The sequence below is a fragment of the Acipenser ruthenus genome, chromosome 11 (assembly GCF_902713425.1).
Source record: "Acipenser ruthenus chromosome 11, fAciRut3.2 maternal haplotype, whole genome shotgun sequence".
Classification (NCBI taxonomy): domain Eukaryota; kingdom Metazoa; phylum Chordata; class Actinopteri; order Acipenseriformes; family Acipenseridae; genus Acipenser; species Acipenser ruthenus.
In genome coordinates, this window is record NC_081199.1 from 41228410 (window position 1) to 41240556 (window position 12147).

Here is a 12147-nt window from a genome sequence, read left to right on the forward strand (position 1 = left end):
GACCAGAATACAAGCAATTGCTGATCAGAATGTTGAAAACAGCCGTTCAAAAAGAATGATAAAACCTCCAAACCAACTTAACTTGTAAAATTTCAGAGGGAGGAATGCGGTATATTGAAGCAAATATTTAAAAGACACTACAATGGTAAAAACATAAACAGACATAGTGACGCATGGTATGCTGCAGTAAATGCAAGTGAAATGTATGGGAAACTGCAAATTCACTGTGCAAATATACCATGGTAAAATGTAATATGCCATATTGCTACTATTAACCGAAACTTGCACAGCAGTCAGGTACCCTGGGTTGAATCTTGATGGTGGGCTCAGAGATGTATGTCATTTTGCGTGCTGATGGTAGTTTGTGAAACCATAAGATGCATCTCTTTAATAATATTGACAATGGTGTCAATAATATGTAAGAGTTTTAATACAACAATGACAAAAGAACAAAACAACTGCAGCAGGATAAAAACAGGATAAAAACAACCAGAAGACAAATAAAGTTACATTCTTCTCATTCTGCTCCTCGCTGGGGGAATCCAGCTGTGTATCTGTTTGCGGTTTTGCATGTCTCCTGGGCATCTATTTATTTTTAATACTTAACATCTGCATGTGAGCTGAACAAGTTTTTGACTGTTATATAACATTTTGGCAACGTGCAGGAAACAACCTGAACTGAAAACCAATAAGTCATTTTTTTTGTTTTTTTTGTTAAAGAGTACCTTTTCAAGATGGTTGTAATTATTGTTTGTGGGTCTCACTGTAATTACTCATATACTATATTTTTTTAATTATTATTTAAGTCTGTGATTAGGGTTCTTTCTTTGGACCAGGTTCAGAAGTTGCCAGCCAAAGCCATAAATCACACAGCCTTTATGTTAGTAAGTGGCAGTATTTGAGTAATTGTAATAAAAAAGTGAACGCATTAGAACCCAATACCACAGTAGGGTTAAGACAATGTTATGGGGGGCATTATTAATTTCCTAAGCCAATTTATTTTCTTTAAATTTTTTCCCCTTATAGTTGCCCGATGAAGTAAGTTTTAAATTTCCGTTAATAAGGTGAGGCTTGTGTATACAGTGTACATGGACCGCTCTTTTATTATTCACTGAAAGAGAGCCACAGTGTTCCTGGCTCTGGGTGCACCGTGACACATTGCAACAACAACACTGTGTCTGTGTGCTCCCAGTCTCCACTGTGTGCGTCCCAAAGAGGTCAGTACAACAGCTGCCACACTTCAAATATGTTCATATAAATTAATAAAACAAAAATAAAAGGTGGATTTCTCCAGAATTAATTAAATGCAGAAAACCAGACACTCACCTAAGCATGGGGACCACACTAACACTGACCTTTATACCTCCTTTCCACTGTACAGCTCTCACCTAAAGTTGTGCATCACCTAGAATTTTAGGATTGAGACATCATTTTAAAAAAACACTATATTAACATAATTTACATATTTTATTTAACATCATGCAATCAAAAACACTACAAAATTATATTGCAAAAGTCTACTGGAAGCCGTAACAGTAGTAAAGTATGTCATGTTAGATTTCAAATGTCAAATTGTTGTCAGTTTTTCGTAGTATATAAGAACATAAGAACATAAGAAAGTTTACAAACGAGAGGAGGCCATTCAGCCCATCTTGCTTGTTTGGTTGTTAGTAGCTTATTGATCCCAGAATCTCATCAAGCAGCTTCTTGAAGGATCTCTGGGTGTCAGCTTCAACAACATTACTGGGGAGTTGGTTCCAGACTCTTACAATTCTCTGTGTAAAAAAGTGCCTCCTATCTTCTGTTCTGAATGCCCCTTTATCTCCATTTGTGACCCCTGGTCCTTGTTTCCTTTTTCAGGTCAAAAAAGTCCCCTGGGTCGACATTGTCTATACCTTTTAGGATTTTGAATGTTTGAATCAGTTCGCCATGTAGTCTTCTTTGTTCAAGACTGAATAGATTCAATTATTTTAGCCTGTCTGCATACGACATGCCTTTTAAACCCGGGATAATTCTGGTTGCCCTTCTTTGCTCTCTTTCTAGAGCAGCAATAACGAGGTGACCAGAACTGAACACAATATTCTAGGTGAGGTCTTACTAATGCATTGTAAAGTTTTAACATTACTTCCCTTGATTTAAATTCAACACTTCTCACAATATATCCGAGCATCTTGTTGGCCTTTTTTTATAGCTTCCCCACATTGTCTAGATGAAGACATTTCTAAGTCAACATAAACTCCTAGGTCTTTTTCATAGTTCTCTTCTTCAATTTCAGAGTTCCCTTCTTCAAAGCAGTATGCAATTCAATATGGTAACATAACATTATTCAGCAGGTTTCATTCAACTTTGTGAAGCAAAATGAGTTAATTCTATCGGGTAATGCAAAACTTGAGGAGCTGTTCTATGGCGTCTATTATTAAAATAAATCATAAATTGTGCACTAAACAGCTTCTTCTTGACAGGGAGGGAATTTCCTTCCACCCACACCACCCCTTTTAGTGTCTTTTCATTAGTCAATGTTTTAGATTGCTTTCTTTTCAGACGTTCCACATAAACAAATCTGAAATTATGTTTCCCATGTGACTTAAATTTCATGGTCATTTCACTGGTATTTTTGATGATAAACTTGGTTTTTAAAATGGTGGTCCCTGGAGTTGATAGCTAGAGTCTGCCAGCACAGCTGCCTCATACACACACTGCTCCCAGGGCTAGCCCTGCACTCTGTAGTGGAGACAGGAAGACCTTTCCCAATCCCAGCCCAGGCACTCCATAAACTGGTCTCTGGACTAGGGGATTCAGAGAAGACACGTAATGGTTCAAAGTGGATAGAAATAACCTAGGATCGGTCATCAGTTAAAAAGGTACACTTTCAATCTTTCCATCTTGAAAATCACAACCAGTATTTTCAAAGCCGAAGATTTCTGCTTTAAAAGCAACAGGATTGGATGTATCTTATCTGGTTAACTATTCACATATTTTCTATTATGGAGTTATGAAATGATATGTATTATAACATGCTTGTAACAATAATAATGTTATACAAATTATTTAAAATGAGTATTGCCATAAAGTGTTATATTATTTCTAATAATAATATGTAACTGTTCATAGTATAATTAACATAATTATCCATCAACAGCACCTTTGATCATTGTTCCATTGTCCAATTTCGGTGTTCTTGTGCATATTTTAGCCTTTTAGTGTTATTCCCCTTTCTTAACAGAGGTATTCTTACTGCAACACATCCTTTAAGTCCTAATTTCAAGAGTGACCTTCATACTGTTGATTTGATGAACAATGCCTTCTGCCAGTTCTGTTGTCAATTCAACGCTTGTATTCTTTCTATTCCTTAAGGATATTATCTTCAAGTATCACTCATCCTTGTTAGACAGCTTTTTGGGTCTTCCAGTCCTGGGTTTGTCAATTACAGATGATGTTTCTCTGTATTTGTTGATTGTTCTTAGGATACCACTTTGAAAATCAAGTGATGCGAGCTATTTCACTCAATGTTTTTCCTTCTTTATGCAAGTCAAGGTTGTTATAATAGCAGAAAACACTAGTGGAGGCTTTGAGTAAATTCTTGATGCTCATAATGCATCAGAGTAGAAAAATGCAACATTTCTAAGACTTTTGCAAAAAATAAAAATAAAACTAGCCTTTTCATCAACCTCCTCCAGCTGTATTTACAGCTGTGGGAGGAAATCTCATCAACCAAGACCTTTCCCAAACAGATGAGCTCATCCATGACCTCCATATTGGAATCTCAGGGGCTCAGAGAACGTGGTGAGGACATGAATATATATATATATATATATATATATATATATATATATATATATATATATATATATATATATATATTGTAGAACAGGCATGATGTACTTCTTTGAATAATCTTTGCAGCTGGAATCCATAAGTGCATTCCGGTGGGGTAGTGTATATTACTTATCTATTACTGTGTTGCTCTAAAAATCAATTCCACCGTGGACACTAGGAATATCAAACAGGTGACAGCGGTCGCCACCCTAGAACCGCACTTCAATATCGAGTGACATCAACATTTACTCTCCATGACCAGCGCTGTTTCAGTACAACATACAGCTATGTGAAGGTATTCCACATTGGATGTGTACTGCTGACTTTCAAAGTTCATCTGAAAATGTAATCATTGAATCTTTATCTACAGAACTTCAAAAGTAAACTGTTAAAATGATATTGTCAGAGATCACTATTACATTATCCTGTACCGGTAATAATATATTAATAATGTTTTGACATCTTTGTCTCAAAACATACTGCCAACACAGTCAACAAAACAAACCTAGCCAGTATGATTCTAGAATATTCTGGGCAGTCCATCAAGGCAGATGTTCTTAAGAGCATTTCTGTGGCTGTTTTGATGAGAACACATCAGATTTGTAACATGCACAGAAAACCATCACTTCACACGGATTCCATTTGAGTAACTGTGGCAATGTGGCCACGCCCTTGTGCGTAGTTTGTTTATATGTTACGTGTTGTGTGTAAATGTTGGTGTATAGTCATTGGTACACGGGATATAAACGGGTCTGTGTTTCACGTGTGATTTAAATTGTATATTTGTATTTAGGCACGAGGATGGCACATCACATCACGTGCATTTAAAGTATTAGTATGTGAACATGAGAAAGTGCACTTTAATTAATTCACGTGCAGTTGTACCGAGATTCCAATTGAATGATTGACTAGCAATTGAGTCTCGGTACAACTGCATAAAAGCTGCATGTTTTCACTCACTCGGGGTTGTGTGTTCGGTGAGTGGAGAACGGGTGAGGAGAAGGAGGAAAGAAGTAAAGGAAAGGAAAGTAAATTAAACTAAAATAACCATTTATTTCACTCACCGTGTTTGTTTGTCTGTTCGTTTTTGTTTACCTGTTTATTTTTGGCCGCAAGTGCCGTGTCCTGTGTTTTGTGTTCAAACCTTTTATTTTCTGTTCTGTTTAATTATTAAATGCTGAGCGCAATCACGCGCTCAGCTTCATCAAAATCCCAAGTCTCTGTGTGTTACTTCCTGTTTCTGGTCTGACGTCACCCATTGCAGCCATCTTTGTGACAGTAACTTACCACACGCTCCTACAAACAATGGATTATTGAATTTAAAACACAGTAACAAGCAGCAGCTACAATGGGCACGCTGTAGTTTTCCGTCCCAAACAAACGATTTCAAAGGGAATATTAAAACTCCATCAGACACAGTTCTCTGTTAGAATAGACATGCAAATACCGGTCTGACCAGATACTAGCGCAATGGGGTTTTTTTTAACTACATACTGTCAAAAACAACAATACGTTTCTTTTCTGGCCATTTTTGCAACTTTGTTACAACATATAGTAGCCAAAAGGAACTTTTAGGCCCCCATGTCAGCAGCTACATTGAAATAAATGTTTAGAAATCCAACAGTATAGATATATTTAATAGAAACAAGGCTGTACCAGGAGCAGTCTAGTATCAAATCTCCTGTCTCCCTATCCAGAGATTCTTTGACCAAACCGTAAGCCTTTTCAAATACTGTTAATCATTATTGCCCTCTAGTGTTCGATAAAGGAATTTGATCAGTGAAACATGAAATGGGAGACTCAAGCATTCCACAGGTTGTCTATTCATCTGGAGAAAAATCCTCCATGAACAATCACAGCAAGTAAAGATTGAGGTCATTTTCACAGGAATTCCCAGTAAATCTGTTCTTCTGGAGATGTGACATGGAAAAAATTAAAACAGGAATAAAAAAAAGTGTACTATTTTATTTTAAGTTCCATTAGCAACAGTATTATTAATGGAAAGTAAAGAGTTACAAATCATACTGTCTGGACTGAGAAAAGAGTAACTCCACTGTTTTGCCATTGCCAAGCGTCGCACTCTGGGCTGGACTAGACGATACTGCTAGCTCATTGTAATGTTTTTTCCAGCACAGGGGAGATGGTCACCATGCCAAGGAGGATCAGGCCATCAGGAATATACAGACACAAGAGCGCTAATGGAAGCGGTTTGGTCTAGTGGTTAAGGAAAGAAGCTCAAGGGATTTGGGATTTAATTCCCAGTTTAGCCAATGACTCACTTGGTGACTTTTGAAAATTCTTCCCAACTGTAAAACTGGTCAAAAAGAGAATGCCAAAAAGAGATACTGGCATTGCTTCTCTTGTGGTTTTAAATGTATGTATATAAACTGTTCCCATGCTGTTCAGCTTTCCTGATTGGATTCATTATTTCTTGGTATTAGATGAAATCTCAAACTTGACAAACCTAGTCATTTGGAGGAGAACATACATTATTTAAGATGCTTAAAAGCACAGAAGGAACCCTAAGAACATAAAAATAAAAAGTTGCATGAGAAAATGACTTTCCTTTCTCAGGCTTTCACAAATAAAAAGTAGAAAAGAGTTTTCCATGCATTGTAGAAACTTAGATATTGTTCTAACCTCTGATATATACCCCAGACCCAATGTTGCCCTTATAAAAGTTTACCACAGTAAAGTGTAAATAAAGCATAGTAAACGCATGGTAAAGCATGGTAAATGCATATAGTCTATCATCTATATTAAAAAAGCACTTTAGATTTTGAAAGGCTCAGGCCCAGGTAAAGTTTGACATTGTTTTTGGGTCAGACTGTGTTCTAGGGAGGTTATGTCATTGATGATGTGTTAAAATAAATCAATAAATAGGCCGTTTTTCAAGTTACTTTCCTGAAATTATTATTTAAAAAGGTTATGGTTGGTGGTAAGACAAATGACAATAACTGGAGGTGTACACATTGGATTAACACAAAAGTGATATCAGTGCATTGAACAGGATCTATGTTTTTATTTATTATGTCACAGTGTAGGACCTAGTCTGTCCCAAAAGCACTGTAACAATGATCTCTACGAGGGCTGAGAGGACAGCCGCACTGAAAAAAAAAAAAAAGAAAGCTTATTAAACCTGTCCCCTGATTGTGCCAGTATGTTATCAGCGATAATGCAGTCTTGGTGTATGCCGTTTTTCACTGTGTTGCAAAACTTTCTTTGGGAGAAAGTTACTGCGCTTTTCCACAACTGCAGCTACTGAGAACATGGCAGAGAAATGAAAGTTTCCCAGGCTTTGGCAAGAAATAGAACCTAATAAAATAAAACAAAAAATAACAGGCATCGGCAACGAGTAAGACCTTAAGCACACAGTATATACAGCTGTAGTCAAAAGTTTACATACCCTAATGGAAATTTATAATTTCTAGAAATTTCACAAAAACAAAGGATTTTAGGAAAAACTATTTTGTAGCTAAAGTTGTGCTTTTGTGGAGGTGGAAAAAAAGTTACAAGAAATAATGTCTACAATTATTTATTTCAGCAATTTTTTGCAAAACTCAAAAAGTGCTAATTCAAAAGTATTCACATCCTTTGATGCTGTGATAGTATTGTCTACAAGGAGCTAGAAATTTCAATTTCAATGCAGAACCTAATTCTAGAAAATGCTTTTAAATTAATAGAAAATTGTCAGGATGTGAATACTTTTGAATTAGCATTTTTTGGAGTTTTGCAAACAAATTGCTGAAATAAATAATTGTAGAAATCGATTTCTTGTAACTTTTTTTCCTCATCCACAAAAGCAAAACTTCTGTTACAAAATATTTTTCCTATAATTCTTTTTTGAGAAATTTCTAGAAATGATAAATTTCCATTTTTTTTCTTCACATTTATTGGAAACTAGGCAACCTTCACTATAACGAACCCTTCTTATAACGAACACCCGTTTTTAACTATCTCGACAGCAAGAACCAGTGTCAAGCATGTTATCCTCTCAGTGAAAACAAAGACTGATTCAAAGATTACCAATTGTAGTACGAATCATGCATGACGAGTCATCTTCACAAAAACTGCAACCAGGCAACGGGCGTGAGGAGCAATCGACGCTGAATGGCTTTTTCAAGAGAAAGGACATGTAATTACTGTATTCAGCATGTAAGTGTACATTCTTTCCTTTTTAATTTCTTTACTGTTTTCTTTTAAACATACCATGGGGGGGGGGGGGGGGGGGGATTAGTGGTGGTGTAATGTATATGTGGAAACGGGTTTGTTTTGTGTGCTTTTTGGAGTTGTTATTTTTGATCAAATGATTGTTTACAGACGGGCGCTCGATTGAGCCTTGCTGCCTGCCTGGATGTGTCCTCTGTGCGTTACCATCGTTGGGAGCGTCACATGACCCGTTTGTTTACTTTGCAGTTTTGTGTTTAATAAATCATGCGTGACTGTGCCTCATGTACCTTGTCACAATACTGTTTAAATGTTGATCAATGTGAAGGAATCTTCATAAAAGTACTATGCATTGATCTTCAATTCAAATTTGCCGTTTTTCTCATTATTCTGATACAGAAAATGCCAAACCCTATTTCAGTGAACATCCAGATATAGCAAACATTTCTCCAGGTTCCAGGGGTGTTCGTTATAGTGAAGTTTGCCTGTATTTTGAATCTCAGTTTTATGAGGTGATGCTCCCTGGCTCTGAGAATATGAAAACAAAGGCATAATTGTAACAGCTATTGTGAACAGCAGTGGAACAGACCCAGTCTGCAGGTATGCATTATGCTGTGAAAGAATATGATGTTTAACTGGTATTGCCATAAACATTCTGAGCAATTAACAACCACGTAGTGCAATAATGGCAGTATTATACAGTACAAGCAATACAATAAAAATACAACAACAAGTCGTACCCTTAGCAAGACAAAGCCGGCTTTTAACAGTGACATGGTACCACATTGGCAGCAGAATGACAGAAGTGTAAAAGAAACAGTATTATAATCATTTTAGGTATGGATCACACCCTGGTTCAGTTTTCCTCACATGTTCAGCAAAACATCCTTCAGTTCCTGCAGATTGGGGGTATGAGGCTGTGATGGGGTGAAAAACCCTCACATGTAAATAGTGTTTATTTGTGTAAATAAATGTAAACATGTGTTGCAATATATGCGTGCTTATTTTTGTTAAATAAAAGTATTCAACAGCATCACTATTTCAACGGCTGCTTTATTTCCTGCCTTTTTGTCTGATTGCTTTCGCTAAGCCCTTACAGTCGTCTCTTGCAATAGTTGCTAGGAAAATCAACCCCATCTATGGGGTTTATGTCTAGAGTGATGCCAATTGTGGTATTAGGGGCTTAAATAAAATACATAATATATAATATAACCCAAATTGTTAAGGCCTTTTTAAGTGTATTAACTGTCAGCTGATATTGCTTAAGTTATGGTAATAGTAAATCACATTTGATCTCATCAGCTAAACATTATTACAGTAACATTTGAAAAGTGTCTTTAAACAAATGTTTAATCCTGTTTGAATGATACCGATTTTGAGTTGATAATACTGAAGTCTGATGTTTTAGCTTTTTTTTTTTTTTTTAAGTTTAGAAATAGGTTTGTATATACTACATACCAGTTGAATAAACAATCACAGCAAAGCTAGCCCTGACTCACAACCCATGCTAGATGAGATCAAAGCTTCCATTTCAACACAGAACAAGAAGCATATTCTCTAGTCCCCGAGTAAGCTAAATTAATAGGCCGCGTGTGACTCATAACACACATGGAAACGTTTTTCACATCACATGGCTCTAGCAAAAGGGAAATAACATGTGAAACCCCACCCAACCCAATCAAAATAATTTACAGTACATTTCATTAGATCTTCAGCCAAGTAAAACTAACTGGACCATGGGTGTTTGGTGGCCCCTAGATAATTTTAACTATCAACTTTATTTCTACAGCAGCAGCTAGACCATTTACATTATGTTCATATAGATTAGATGAAGCCACAAGCATGTATTGTATTATTCCCAGTGACATCCTGTACACAGTGGAATTAAGTGGAGTTCATCCATAACCTTCAAAAAACATCTTTCCTACTTTCAACCTGAAGAAGAGACCTTTGAGGTCTTGAGAGCTTGTGATTAATTATTGTCTGGGTAGTTCAATAAAAGGTATCACACTTCCTTCTCTTTGTCTATCATCTCTAGACTGATATGGCTACCATTTAATCTATCAACGTCTTGACAATCAGTGAGTTGAAGGGGGGCAGGTTTTCTGTGTTAAGCACTTCGAGAAGCTAAAACGTTAAAATCCACTGCCTAATACTATTTGCGCTGGCTACTGTATTAAAAAAAATATTAAGATTATTTTCGGGTATTATCATTGTCCATTTTTTGTCGTATTATTGTACTGTAAGGACATAATAGCTATACATATGATCCAAAAAAAAATAATCCTTTTGTTGTGATATCGTAACAATATGTACCCAGGTGCTTGTGAGAGATATTGGGGGTTCATGTATAGAGGCTGTACGCCTTTAGAAGAAAGGTGTGATGGGATATCAAACAAATAATAATCTTTAAACATTTATTAAACAGTAAGTAGCGGGGTTCTGAAAATATAGTGTTATACGTCCCCACGTATTGCTATAACTATTTAAATAACATGCCTGTAACTTTTCTTTTTATTGTTAACATCCTGACAACTTTTTACACATAACTTTAAAGTTTGTTTCAAAGCTCTTTTCAAAATGGCCACTAGTGCACTGGGGCTTGAGATCTGTCCACTAAATCACTGCAGCGATTAAAAAAATATATAATAATAATAATAATAATAATAATAATAATAACAACATAACAAGTGCTCTGTCTTTTCTGTTCTGTACCACATCGTTATTGCTGTGTTACCTGTTTGACAATGTGGGAAATAATCCTTACACTATGAGTGCACTAGAGTGGCCATTTTGAAAAGTTTTTTGAAACAGACTTTAAAGTGGTAAGTGTAAAAAGTTGTTAATACAGTAGTTAATACACATAAACAGGAGTGATTTTCTTTGGCATACAGTGTGTATTTTAGATTTATATTCTATTACATATTAAAAACCTACTAGGCAACACCCTTTCCAGAATTAAAATTTCTTCCTCGAGATTTGCTCTGTGAAAACATTGTAAAAGCAAGTCATATAGTTTGTATCACTTACTTTAACAAAGGTTGGTGGCAAATAAACTTGGATAAAGGAGCTTGTACAGTATGGAACTTAACAGGTTGGGATTCATTCAGCTTTCTTGCAGCACCAAGTAATAATCATTGAAGCTTTTCCTGTCAAGACTCTTAGTCTTATAATTCATACATTTCACCAGGATATTTATTTTAAAAAATCCCATTGCAATCTTTAGTGAGCCTGAGCATTATTCAGCTGTGATGCTTCTGCAGTGTGACAGCTCTGTCTATCCCTAAGCAGAACCTGTGAATAACGATAAGCTTGTGCTAATGAATGTCCATGTGTAAGTTACAATTGGGAGACTGGCTCTCAAGATATATAAAAAAATGTAAGTGAGGCATGCCTCCACATTATCTCTGTCGCAGGTGAGTTTAAAGAAACTAAGAAAAGTCAAGCAGATAAACATTTCGGGTAAAGGCTTTGTGTAATGGGGTCTCTCCGGTAGATAACTGCAATTGGTAATATTAAGTTCTGTCTGTGGGTGTGCAACAAACTCTCTCCAGTATCTTACTGCAATATAAATTGTTGCTCCAATAAAAGTTTTTTTTTTTACTTTAATTATTCCCAATCCTTAATTGTAACTGATGCAAAACTTTCGGCCATAGCTGTATGTTAAGGAAGGTGACATACCTTACAAGCTTTTCCTCATAACTGACAATGGAATTGGCCTAAACTTGTCTGCAGTTTCGTATAGTTCCACCCATGGTACCAGGGTCTGGCACGGTGGATCACCTCAACTGGCACCTGGAGCTGTGGGGAGTGAGCATTCCAGAAGGGTTCTAAAATTAGCCATCTGAGACCAGCAAGCTGGCAGTATGTCCAAGGGAAAGGCTAACTCTATTTGATTAAACAAGAAGTTGCTGTAGGAACCAGTTAGTCATTCAGTCCCAGGGCTGTTTCTAAAAAAGATTGGCACTGCCAACAGAATGCAGTGATCCTCAAGAAATCCAGCAAGCAATGCCCCAGAGCCTTATGACACTGTCCAAAAATGGCAAAGTTCATCACTCAAAGTGCTGCTCCATATCACTGTTTTAGAAAAGATTTGGATGAGAAAATCTGTTTCTAACATAGTAGGATGAACCATTGCACTTGCACACACAAAAATGAAATCAA